Genomic DNA, 12437 nt, shown 5'->3' on the forward strand with positions numbered 1-12437 from the left:
CTTAAGGATGCAGAGGAAATACTACTATTGCAGACAGAGGACTGCCCATGGTCCAGTGAATCCAATGTGGAGGAACCAGATAATCAGCTACAGTGCTGCAGAAATAGCAGAGGATATTGGACTTCAAGCACTTCAGTCCCGTTTGCAGACCCTTTGACACTTGTACACTGCTGTTTTTTGCGAACGAACAAGGCTTGACTCCATAACTTTTCAATGCATTACATCAGTGCTACTGACCACCAACCTGTGAAGGAGACATATTATGCTTTCTGAAAACCATGCTTTCCATTCTAGCCTCTGGTACTGTGCCACTAATAGGGAATAGAAATATGAGGGATTCATAACTGGCATTTTCCATCTGGCATAAAGCAGAGTTTATAAAAAAATAAAATGAGGTATTTTCCTTTTGTGAAACTCCAGCCAGCTGTGGAGGGCTACACGGTCAGATGTCAATATGTATCGCCTTCAGTTCAGCGTCCACGTCGTGTCCTTTTCTCTACAGACTGTCCAATTTGGAGCCTGCCAGACAGTGAGGCGCTTCTCTCAATGGCTCCCATTGTTTGAGAGAAAACAGGTGTGCAAATAGCTTTGGCACGGCATTATGCAGCTGTTGCAGAGGAGTACATGTGCTCCATTCCTCTACCACAGAGATTATTCAAATTATATAAAATAGCACAGAGGAGCAGGTGTACGCTTCCAAAACAGAGACGCTTGATTTGTACAACATTGTTTTCTCTGTCTTCCTAGTTTTTCCCAGTTCTTGTTACAGGGCACTACTCCATCCCAAAGCTGATTTGTGATCCATGAGGACAAAGGTCAATATGCAATGTTGGAAAGATCATCCCTGTCTCAAGGTAAATTTGTACGTGTTTTATTGAAAGACAAGTCCTGGGATTTGTATAGTGCAGTGGTGCACAAGACTGGCCCTCCAGTCTTGGAGGGCCAGTATCCAGTAATGTTTGGTGATTCCTTTGCTCACACACACCTGATTCAACTCATCTGTTAATTGACAGGTTTAAGGGTTGTGTTTTAGCAGAGGAATCACCAAACTTTGCTGGATACCAGCCCTCCAGGACTGGAGTTGTGCACCCCTGGTATAGTGTGTGCTAACCGCAGTCGGCGGTCGTAAACTGTGTACTGTTTTTATTCATGAAGTTCAGGTGAATTTTTGTAACCCAACATAAGCATTTACTCACTAAACCTAACCTTAACTCTAAACATAAACATAACTCTAGGGTCCAGATTCTTAAATAACAGAATTGTGTACTTGTTTAATGCTGTTAATAACACTTAACCCTAGCCCTAAACCTTAAACTAACCTCTTGAGTTCTGTTCTTTTACCCGGACATGTTCTCTTTTTTAGACATAAAAAAATGTCCGGGCGGAATTTCACAAATGTCCGGGATGTTGTGTTTCTAGAGCTTACATACAACTTCGAGAAGTTTCGTTCACAAACTAGTCCCGCCCTCCCCTACTCCGATTGGTTCGCTTGAGTGAGAAGGGGGCGTGGTGAAGTAGCTTAAAATCTTCTTATTGGACGATCTGACTGTAGAGCTACCGTTATTGGTCGATAACCTTCTCTGTAAACATTTAATTGGTCAGTCTGCACGTCAGTAGTCCTTGTTTACGTCAGGGAAAGCTCATGTACCTACCCCCCCCCCCTCAGATCTGGTCACCCGAGGTAAATTATATCATCAACGTCTAACCCCAAACCTAAACCTCACATCAATCTGTAAACAGCAAGATATTGTGCTTCTTTATAGACATCTCTAACAGAAACTAGATGTGTAGCTTATACAATAAGAAAGAGTGTGACTGTATTTAGTGAAAAAGCACCACCAGCGGACAGGAGCATGCTTCATCTACATAAAATAACTGTAAATTATGCTGAAACAAAGCATGGAGATATTGTGAATTCCTGGCGTGCTCTTTTTAATTGAAGTTATGTAATAACATCGTTTTGGGAGAAGGACCACGCCCGAACTCCTCCTCTCAGTTTATACATATATATACCCCACAAATTCACGTCACAGACAAACTCACTTCATTTAGTTCAGGAGACGAATCTCGACTCGACTGCTTCACTACGTTAGTTCGCTCCTCTGCGCTGGGTCATTCCTGATGATTCCCACATTCGGAGCCGTGTTCGGCCATTATCAAACCCACCAGCTTCATACGCATTCATGAGCCACCCTGAACTCCTCCCCAAAGACTTCTGAGTTCACCTCCCCATCTCAGACTCTACGGGTGTGGTCTGTACTAGCAAATAAAAATATGTACTAATTCTTGGAGATCACAAAGTCCAGGAATTATCTGAAGTTAAACAGAGCACTACAGCAGAGACGTTCGAGTGATTGGTCAAAGGAAGGGCCTCGACATGTACAATACCTACCCCCCCCCCCCCCCCCCCACACTCGGCTATTCCCTCCCAAAGTACACATCTTAGAGGGTAAGAAGGTGAAGTCTTTGCTAAAGTTTATTCTCAGGTTGCACTTCTAAAATTTCTTCTGGCCAAATGGTGCCATTCATCATCTATTAAAAACACAGGAAAAAGGCAGTGATGCAGTAGTGCCACAGGCACCCAGAGCAGTTTGAGAAATCTGAAATACCTCTGCAAACGAATCCTCTGGAAGCATCCGAGGGAGTAAGCAGAGGTTAACAGAGGACAGCGATATGATGGATTGGAACAGAAATGCTGGCTAATAAACTCTTGGCTCTGATCCTCCTTCTCCGTGAAGGAAAAACTACAGGGAATGCTGTCCTCTGCTTTCTTTGCTTTTTACTACCCTAAAGTGCCACATCGGGGGCATTTAACTTTCATTAAAGCGGCCCACTGACAGCTGATCCAGCATCTCTCTCTGTCTTTCTGTTCCCATCCAGATAAGCACTGGAGGATAGCAGGTACACAGCAGGGAGCTAGTGCTGCAACACAGGAGGCTGAACCGGAACAGCGTTCCCAGCAAGGTTGCTCTTGGGGCACAGAGCATGTGGCCTGCCCAGCTGCTGTAACGAGGTGATTAAAGCCAGATCAGTTGGTGGAGTCACCGAAGGGACTAGGACACCTCCATCAGCCGCCACAGCGAGAGAAGATAGGGCATTATTCAGTTTGATGTGATGCCATTCGGGTTCGGTAATGCACCCGTCACAGTTTAACCCAAAAGCTCCAACAGGACAAAGACTGAGGGGTTTCATGTCACTGCTACAGGTTTATTATGTATTCACTGATGCCCTCGCTGTGTTTGCGCGCACACCTTAGGCCTCTTCATTTTAACGCCTTCGTCTGTCCTCATTAGTGAGGGCTGGGGAAGGAGTTCCTGGGCTAATGAGTGTTTTGTCGTACATTATCCTGTGGGTGAACTGGAGAGGAATACGGCTACAGGAATTCTCTGAGGTTTTGTATAAGTCTAAAACATGTCAAAGGAATTTTAAAAGGAGCTGTGGCCCACTATTAAAGATAAGATATGGAATAGAAAATCAAGCTTTGTTCAGACCCCTTCATTGTGAAGTATTTATACAGCATCCGCTCTCCTTTTAAAAGAGCACCGAACTCTGAAGTTTAACGTACACCCTGCATTTAGTGGCTCATTTAAATACAATTTGACTTTTTTATATCTATAATCCATGCGTAACCACACGAATAAAGAATTTCAAAATAGCAGCATCCCAGGTTTCTGTTTGGTTTCGCTTTTGAAACGTTGAGCTGATTTGTTATGCACCCGGTGTAATACCTCATAACATAATACATCTCAATTCATAAAATCCTCTCTGAGAAATAGAGAATTGACTGAGATTTCATTGATCCAACACTAAAAGATGGTAATCATCCCACACTAGCACATTCAACATCCACCTGCTCTCGTTTGCTGCCTCCTGGTTGCTCCCGCTCTCATTAATATGTTGATCGATGCAATAGATATAGTCATTATTTTCCTCATACAAATTTGTTCATTAAAATATTATAAAAATATGAATAATGAATCATGAATCAAATCACAACGTGAACTGGGTGAACTGATGCAGTCTCACTTCCAGAGCTACAATTTCCCACCAGTCTGAGCTGCTTTGGGTGAGAACATCTGCTAATTATGATTCAATTATAGAACCATTTTTGCGTTTTTGTTTCTCGACCTCTGCACAGATTTCATTTCCTTTGTGAGTGCATCTTGAGATCAAGCTCTTTACAAAGCAGCCCTTCATTAGCTGAATCATGGGTGTTTGCTGAAGGGAAAAATACCAGGCTCATGTCCCTTCAGGACTGCAGCGACTCATTCCTGCTTTTACACTGAAAACAAATGTTGAAATCCAGCTTTTCTTACTCTTTATGAAGAGGCACGGGCAAAACTGATCTCCAGTCAGCACAGCGGACTATGCTTTAGGCCAACACACAGAGAAGAAATGTTTTGTATTGTAGTCGTGTCATTCCGGATAAGCCCATGGCAAACTAACCCAGAGATGAACTCAGTTTGCTGTTTGTATGTGCTGTGAGGAGTCTTCCCATGTGTTCTGTTTTTAAAACTGTGTCTCTGCACATGATTACAGGAAGTGGAGGATGGTTACGCACAGAGAAGTTTCATCATAACGCTGCGTGTGTGGCCAGTGCTTTGCAAAATGTTCTCACTCTTTAATTTAATCCAGGATTCACATCAAAGTGTTCTTTCTACAGATGGGCCATGCACTTCTTAGCTACCATCAAAGGGGAGGTGTGCAGTCACTCCCTCTCTTATGTATTCAAACTCATATTTATATATTAGCTGTACAAATAATTTGATAGCATTTCTGTGTGATGTATAATTTTAAGGTTCTCACGCTCAACATGTGTGAGATTTTAACATTTAATTTAATGGCATTTCATGTCACACACACCTCATTTTATAGTAACGGATGCAAAGCATTAAAAATTAAACTTGATATTTTATTTGACATAAATACTACATTGAAAATGGCAAGTGGGGTCCTGGAGGTTGAGTCCCGCTCTGGGTGACTGTCTGTGAGGAGTGTGTGTGCTCTCCCTGTGTCTGCATGGGTTTCCTCCGGGTGACTGTCTGTGAAGAGTGTGGTGTGTTCTCCCTGTGTCTGCGTGGGTTTCCTCCGGTTGACTGTCTGTGAGGACTGTGGTGTGTTCTCTCTGTGTCTGCGTGGGGTTCCTCCAGGTGACTGTCTGTGAGGAGTGTGGTGTGTTCTCCCTGTGTCTGCGTGGGTTTACTCTGGGTGACTGTCTGTGAGGAGTGTGGTGTGTTCTCCCTGTGTCTGCGTGGGTTTCCTCCGGGTTACTGTCTGTGAGGAGTGTGGTGTGTTCTCCCTGTGTCTGCGTGGGTTTACTCTGGGTGACTGTCTGTGAGGAGTGTGGTGTGTTCTCTCTGTGTCTGCGTGGGTTTCCTCCGGGTGACTGTCTGTGAGAAGTGTGGTGTGTTCTCCCTGTGTCTGCGTGGGTTTCCTCCGGGTGACTGTCTGTGAGGAGTGTGGTGTGTTCTCCCTGTGCCTGTGTGGGTTTCCTCCCGGTGACTGTCTGTGAGGAGTGTGGTGTGTTCTCTCTGTGTCTGTGTGGGTTTCCTCCGGGTGACTGTCTGTGAGGAGTGTGGTGTGTTCTCCCTGTGTCTGAGTGAGTTTCCTCCGGGTGACTGTCTGTGAGGAGCATGGTGTGTTCTCCCTGTGTCTGTGTGGGTTTACTCCGGGTGACTGTCTGTGAGGAGTGTGGTGTGTTCTCTCTGTGTCTGCGTGGGTTTCCTCCGGGTGACTGTCTGTGAGGAGTGTGGTGTGTTCTCCCTGTGTCTGGTTGAGTTTCCTCCAGGTGCTCCAGTTTCCTCCCACAGTCCAAAAACACACGTTGGTAGGTGGATTGGAGACTCAAATGTGTCCGTAGGTGTGAGTGTGTGAGTGAATGTGTGTGTCTGTGTTGCCCTGTGAAGGACTGGTGCCCCCTCCAGGGTGTATTCCCGCCTTGCGCCCAATGATTCCAGGTAGACTCTGGTGTTTCTGATGGCATTTATCCATATGACATCAGTGAGGACAGCTACTGATGCTAGAGCTCCATCACAGCAGAGTATGCAAATGCTTTCCCCACATCCCAAAGCTGGCAGGCTTTATACTTTGGCAGCTAACATGTGACACTGATCCTGATGACCTCAAGCTTAAACGTGGCTGAGCCAGAGCATGGTGTATACACCTATTTACATAAGGCATGGAATGACTTCTAGTGAAATCTGTTGGTTGTACTGCATGCTGGGAGAAAGGCAGATGATGTTTATACAGTAAGCTACTTTACACCCACATGTACCCAGTCTAAATTCAGTCCGCAATTGGCATTGGTCGATTATCTAATTACAATTTCAGAACCCCTAATCCAGCATAATGGAACAAGACACAACCCCCAGTCTTACTGCATGAAGAGGAGGTCCATCACTGTGATCCTGGAGGTGCTATGCTAAGGCTAAGAGCACCCTCTGTTGGTTATACTCACACATACAGATTACAGTGGCTTTTATGTTGGCTTTCTTTCTCCTTTCTTACTTTTCCCCTTTTATAACATATATATATATATTGAAAAATATTAAACATTTGGTAATATTTTACTGATAAGATTGTGTGGCACCTACAAAGACATCAGTGAAGATGTTTGCCAGAAGTGTCAGAGGTCATGAGAGCTACTTCATTTAGTTTCACCACAGAATGTTCTGTGACATCTGATACTTGTTGGAAAAGCCTTTAAATAATAGTTGTCTATTAAGCCTTATATAATTTCATTCACTCATTCTCATTTCCAGGGTCTACACAGAATCATTGGGGACAAGGCAGGAACACAGTCCCAGGCCGTCACAAGGAAACCCCAGTGGCCCTTTTCCACCCTCATGAAAGCAGTATTGCACATTTGCACCAATGTAATCAGGTTCCAGAAAGCTTCAAGTAGGTGACCTAAGAAGACCTACAGTACTTTGCTTTCTAAAGTTCTCTATGGAACCAGATGTGGTTCTTTGACAGAAGTTCTAAGCATCTTTCTTAGAAGTTGTTTTTAGAGTTGTGTGACATGGATGTAAGCTTCTATAAAGATAAATAGCCTGAAACTAAATGAGCAGCTAATGTGTCCATCTAGAAATATCAGAAAGAGCATACATTCGTTATTTTATTATGCATTCGGGATGGACAATGAGGTATATTTCTTTGTTTTTGTTTTGTCAGAGTACAAATCTCTTTCCACACCAGCTGAGGCCTCCTCTCCCTTGTCTAAACGAAGCCCCCTTTTTGTTGTCAGAATTCAAACTCACTTTTCTGAACTAGCCCTCCGTTTTTCTCTTTTTTCAGCCTTATCTCGCCTTTCTTCAGGAAGAGCTGACATGCTCTGACACCCTGCCAGGAGGAAATTTGGGCCTGACCCGCTCCCTTTTCTGCACAATCTACTTGTCAGAGCCGCTGTCGCTCTATATCATCAGTTTAAAGCGAGACTTCTCCTTCGCCACGGCTCACTCGCTGCATAGATACCCAATCCAGTGCAAAGAGAGAGAGATACTACAGCTCCATTTGCCTCAGGGCGAGAGACAGACCGAGGTAGTATCGGTTGCACCTCAACTCTTTGCCGGCTGATAAAAGTAATTAGCCGGCTTGCAGAGTGGTCTCAGCTATATTCCCTACGTTTAATCACCAGCTAATTAAAATGTTGCCAAGATAGCCCACTCTCACTGCAGCACAGGAGAGGAAAGACTTGTCTTTCAAGAGTTGAGGTGTTGTAAGGGTTTCAGTTTGGCTCAATGTAGGCTTTCAAAATTGAATAAACGAATGAAAATGACCAAATTCCAGTCTGAGATTCTTACGATTACTTACACGTGTTATATTAGAGGGATGGTGGCGCTGCAGGTGGTGTCACTGCCACACAGTAACTGCAGGGCCCCAAGGTCCTGGGTGGAATCCTCTCCTGAGATCACTGACTGTGAGGAGTGTGTTGTATTCATGAGTGACTGTGGCCTAAAAGTCAATCCCAGCCAAATCTCAAGTTGAGTTATGAGTCTCGGAGGTTAAAGTCAAGTTTTTGAAGTGCAAATTCAGGCCAAATCTCAAGTCTTCATTTGAGAAGTTCAGGTGAAGTTAGTCGTCTTGTTTCTTGTTGTTTAGTTAGATTTGTACAAGATTAAACCACCCACCAAAATCCAATCAGGAACTCCACAGCGTTTGGATAATGAGTCTCTCGGTGTAGAAGATCTGCACACAGTAAACGCAATGTTACAGGAAACTCTAGGTTGTATTTTCATCTTCAGACTTAATGTGATGCCCCACTGAGCTGTAATACATTGAACAGAGCCTCTAGATTGCCCTAGAGTAGAGCAACATACCTACAGTAGTTAAATCCCACCCAGAGCACCTAGAGCAGTTAACCTCCGCCCATTCTACCCACAGCAGTTTAACCCTGATCCTTCTGTTTGTACGTACCATTGAAGTTCTGAGTATTTACCTACTATTACACTGCTTTACTGTACAGATATATATTGAATATGTTGTCAGTAAATGCTAATTCTGCGGTGTAGCGTTGGTATTAAAATGCATTTTCTAATTTAAAACCACATGGAGAGGTTTTTAAAGAACAAATAGCGATGATTATACCCATAACACACATATTGCCAAATATTGCCCACTCCTATGCTCCATGTTACAGCACCGAATCCATGGCTTCACCTAATGCCTTGTTCCCTGACTCTCCATCAGGAGTTAAACACCTGCGCTGTTGCAGTACAGGAGAAATCTGCTGCCTCAGTGTACGGAGAGCCCCCTCTGGACTCTGCAAGATGGTCTTCATCTGCACCTGCAGTGTTTCATTCTGCACTGATCTGTCCCAGCGGAGGGCTGCTTGCCTCATCAGGTCGTATTTAGCCTGGGATTGTCCAGAATGCTGAACATGTGCATTTCTGGCCCCACAGCGTAGCCTTTATGAATCTGTGAAGCTGTGGGTGGAAGGATGAGGAACAGGCGCCAGGAGGAAGGCTAGGTAACGCACACACGTTTTTCACAGGTTCTCCTCACCCAGGCCCACAAACCATATGTTTGATGCACACAAGCTGCTAGTGTTCACAGAGGCTGCGCAGACTGTGCTAAGAGTGTGGGCTGGAGAGAGCTCGGGTTTAGTTACAGACAAACACAGCGAGCACAGCCACAAGAGTCACAGAGTTTAACCTTCAGGATTAGCATGAAGCTATGCAAATGTGTGGCAGTTCCAGTTTAGCAATAGCGTTTTTGTTTTTGCTGTGAAGCATATGGCGATAAGATGGTTCTTGGATGTTCTGGATTCTGGAAGGAATGCAGGGCTGCTTGTCCACTATCTGTGTGCTGGTGAACTGCATGTGAACTACAAGTGGCCCACGTATTAAACACACTCATATTGCCATGAGCTGGGGCCCGTTTGATGCTAAAAACAAATAGCTGTGGTAGTGGAAAACAAATCAGGGCCCAGGGACCAAGCAGAGAGTAGAGTCCTGTAGAGTAGGTACCCGGCTTTCCTTACCATAAGGCCATGGCTGCCCCCAACAGTGGAGGACATGTAAATATTAAATTATCTATCACTCACTCTACATCACGCCATAGTGCTGGTGTTAGTAGCTAAGCAGCGAAATGCATTACACCAATAACCTGGCATGTGATAAAGTGCCTAAGTCTAGTGAGAGAGTTTGAGCTGCAGTCACCACTTTATCACGACAGTCTCATTCTCTGGACCGTCCATTCATCACCGGAGGGCTGTGAAAGAAGCCACTGCAGTGTGGATTTCGTCCTCTCACTTCTCATCTCCTCGTATTCAACCGCTGTAGATAATCAAACGTTGTGGAGATGGCTTGCAATGATCACAGCAGGCTGCCCATCACGGCCACTTCAGCGAGCGTGTTTACTTAGCCAAAGGTTAATCAGCACATGAGTGATGGCTGCTCTCGAGCTCCCCGCTGCTACTCGCTAACGGCACATCGCTGCCTTCAGCAGACGCCTCTTCACTGTTACGGCTTGTTCTGTAGAGTCCAATCAACACCTGCTAGAGAGATAATTAAGCTGCTTTTGGATGAAGAAGCAGTCGTATAAACTGTTGTGTAATGAGCGATAAGAACAACTGTGCGACTGTGGGGGGGGGTTTAATTTGCAGCCTGACCTTTGCTGATGTGAGCTCAGGGCTGTCGGAATCTTTAGCACGAGGCCCTTTGTTGACTGTTATGGAATGTTCTGTTGCCTTCAGGAGGTTGAGTGTACCCACGGTGCTCCAAAACCACTCCAATAATATCTGTTTGATTTGTTTTCCAGAATTAAATCTGCGCACCAATTTTTAGGGTCAGTTTCCTGGACAAGGATTAAGCCTTGAATTCAGAATGGACATTTATGGATTCTTATTGTAAGGATAATATCTAGGACTAGGCTTCGATACCTGTCCATCTGATAAATGTAGTACATTCCTGCCATTGTCATGTGCACCATGACATTAAAAACTCCAGGAGACACTGCTGTGTCTGATCCACTCTACACCAGCACAACACACACTAACACAGCACCACCACGTCAGTGTCACTGCAGCGCTGAGAATGATCCACGGTGCAACTAACACTTTTAGAATCAGTTTTAAATGTTGTTAGTCAGTGACTTAGACACAGTGGGTAGATCCGTGACTCTGCAAATTTAAGCCTAATCTGGGTTTAACTGATGGAGGTGCAGTCGTACTGGGGCTGCTTTAATGCCCTCGTGGGAGGTGACACCAATTAAGAAAATTAGAGCACCGTCTTTGTTTACTATCTTAGTTATGCACGCTGGATCTGTTCCAAAACAAATGCAGGCTGCCTACATAATTATAATCATTATAATATAATCTTTATCTCGTCACCTTACTCAGAGATAATGAGATTATGGGAGCAGGCCGATAGTCCAAGTGATGGAAATGGGATTAAGAAGTGTTCCAGATCTTTTTATGGTGATACCGCTTTCTCTAAATATACAGCATTGTGTTACACCACAGAAATATGGTCTAAACACAGCAGGAATGTGTTTCCTAGAGCCGTCCATCTGAGCGATATTCAGTAGAAGATGAAGGAGCAGGAGAGGAAGAAGACGACGAGGAGGAGGTAATGATGAAGGAGCAGCAGAAGCAGTAGATGAAAAAGCGGAACAAACAATGGACAACATCTCAGACAGCTCTGATTGGTCGCTGCTGAGGGACACGCCCCTTATCTGTGCAGGATCAGAGGAGCAGGTCCGAATGCTACTTTCATGAGACAGGCAGAACTCTCCCACCCACCCATGAAGAGACCCCCCAGCCCTTGTCCTGTCTCGGCTCTGAGGGACACGATGCTCCTCCCATTTCTGCCATTGTCATTGCATTGTTCCAAAGCCTGGATTGTCATCGCATTTATAATCGGCACATTCCTCATTCCTCACCCCACGTGTGTCCTCTGCTTTGGACCCCTCTGCACCTGTTGATCATTCTCATCCCCCCCTCGTCACACACCTCCAGTGTGTCCTAGCGACTCAGACTCACTTGTGTGCGCTCTGAAGGCCGACACAAATGTTTCCCATCCACACGCTCGTCTCCCAGTAATGCGCTGAGGCAGGGGACATCTTTCTCCACTGTCCACACTCAGCGCACCTGTCCGTCTGTCGGTCAACAAGGACATACCTCATTCACGGTGAGCAAAGAGGATCACTTGAGAGAAACACAGACTCTCAGAGCTCGATAATGAACGAAAAGTCTCTCAGGGGGTTGCAGGCAGTGGTGGCTGTGTAGCTGGGGACTGACTGATCTTTCATTATCACTCAGTGTGAGGAAAAACAGAGGATGAGTGAAAACACTGAGCTGTTACTGACCGCAGGGTCTTGACCAAGTGTCTGAAGAGAACAGACATGAACAGAGTCTAAAGATTGGAGGCTTCTGGAATACACTGACTACAGTTCAGTCACTTCTTACTCACACACACTGCTCCACCTTAAAAGATACAGTCGCTTCTTACTCACACACACTGCTCCACCTTAAAAGATACAGTCGCTTCTTACTCACACACACCGCTCCACCTTAAAAGATACAGTCGCTTCTTACTCACACACACCGCTCCACATTAAAAGATACAGTCGCTTCTTACTCACACACAGCGCTCCACCTTAAAAGATACAGTCGCTTCTTACTCATACACAGCGCTCCACCTTAAAATATACAGTCGCTTCTTACTCACACACACCGCGCCACCTTAAAAGATACAGTAGCTTCTTACTCACACACAGACCGCTCCACCTTAAAAGATACAGTCGCTTCTTACTCACACACACCGCTCCACATTAAAAGATACAGTCGCTTCTTACTCACACACAGCGCTCCACCTTAAAAGATACAGTCGCTTCTTACTCACACACAGCGCTCCACCTTAAAAGATACAGTCGCTTCTTACTCACACACACTGCTCCACCTTAAAAGATACAGTCGCTTCTTACTCACACACTGA

The sequence above is a fragment of the Hoplias malabaricus genome, chromosome 5 (assembly GCF_029633855.1).
Source record: "Hoplias malabaricus isolate fHopMal1 chromosome 5, fHopMal1.hap1, whole genome shotgun sequence".
NCBI lineage: Eukaryota > Metazoa > Chordata > Actinopteri > Characiformes > Erythrinidae > Hoplias > Hoplias malabaricus.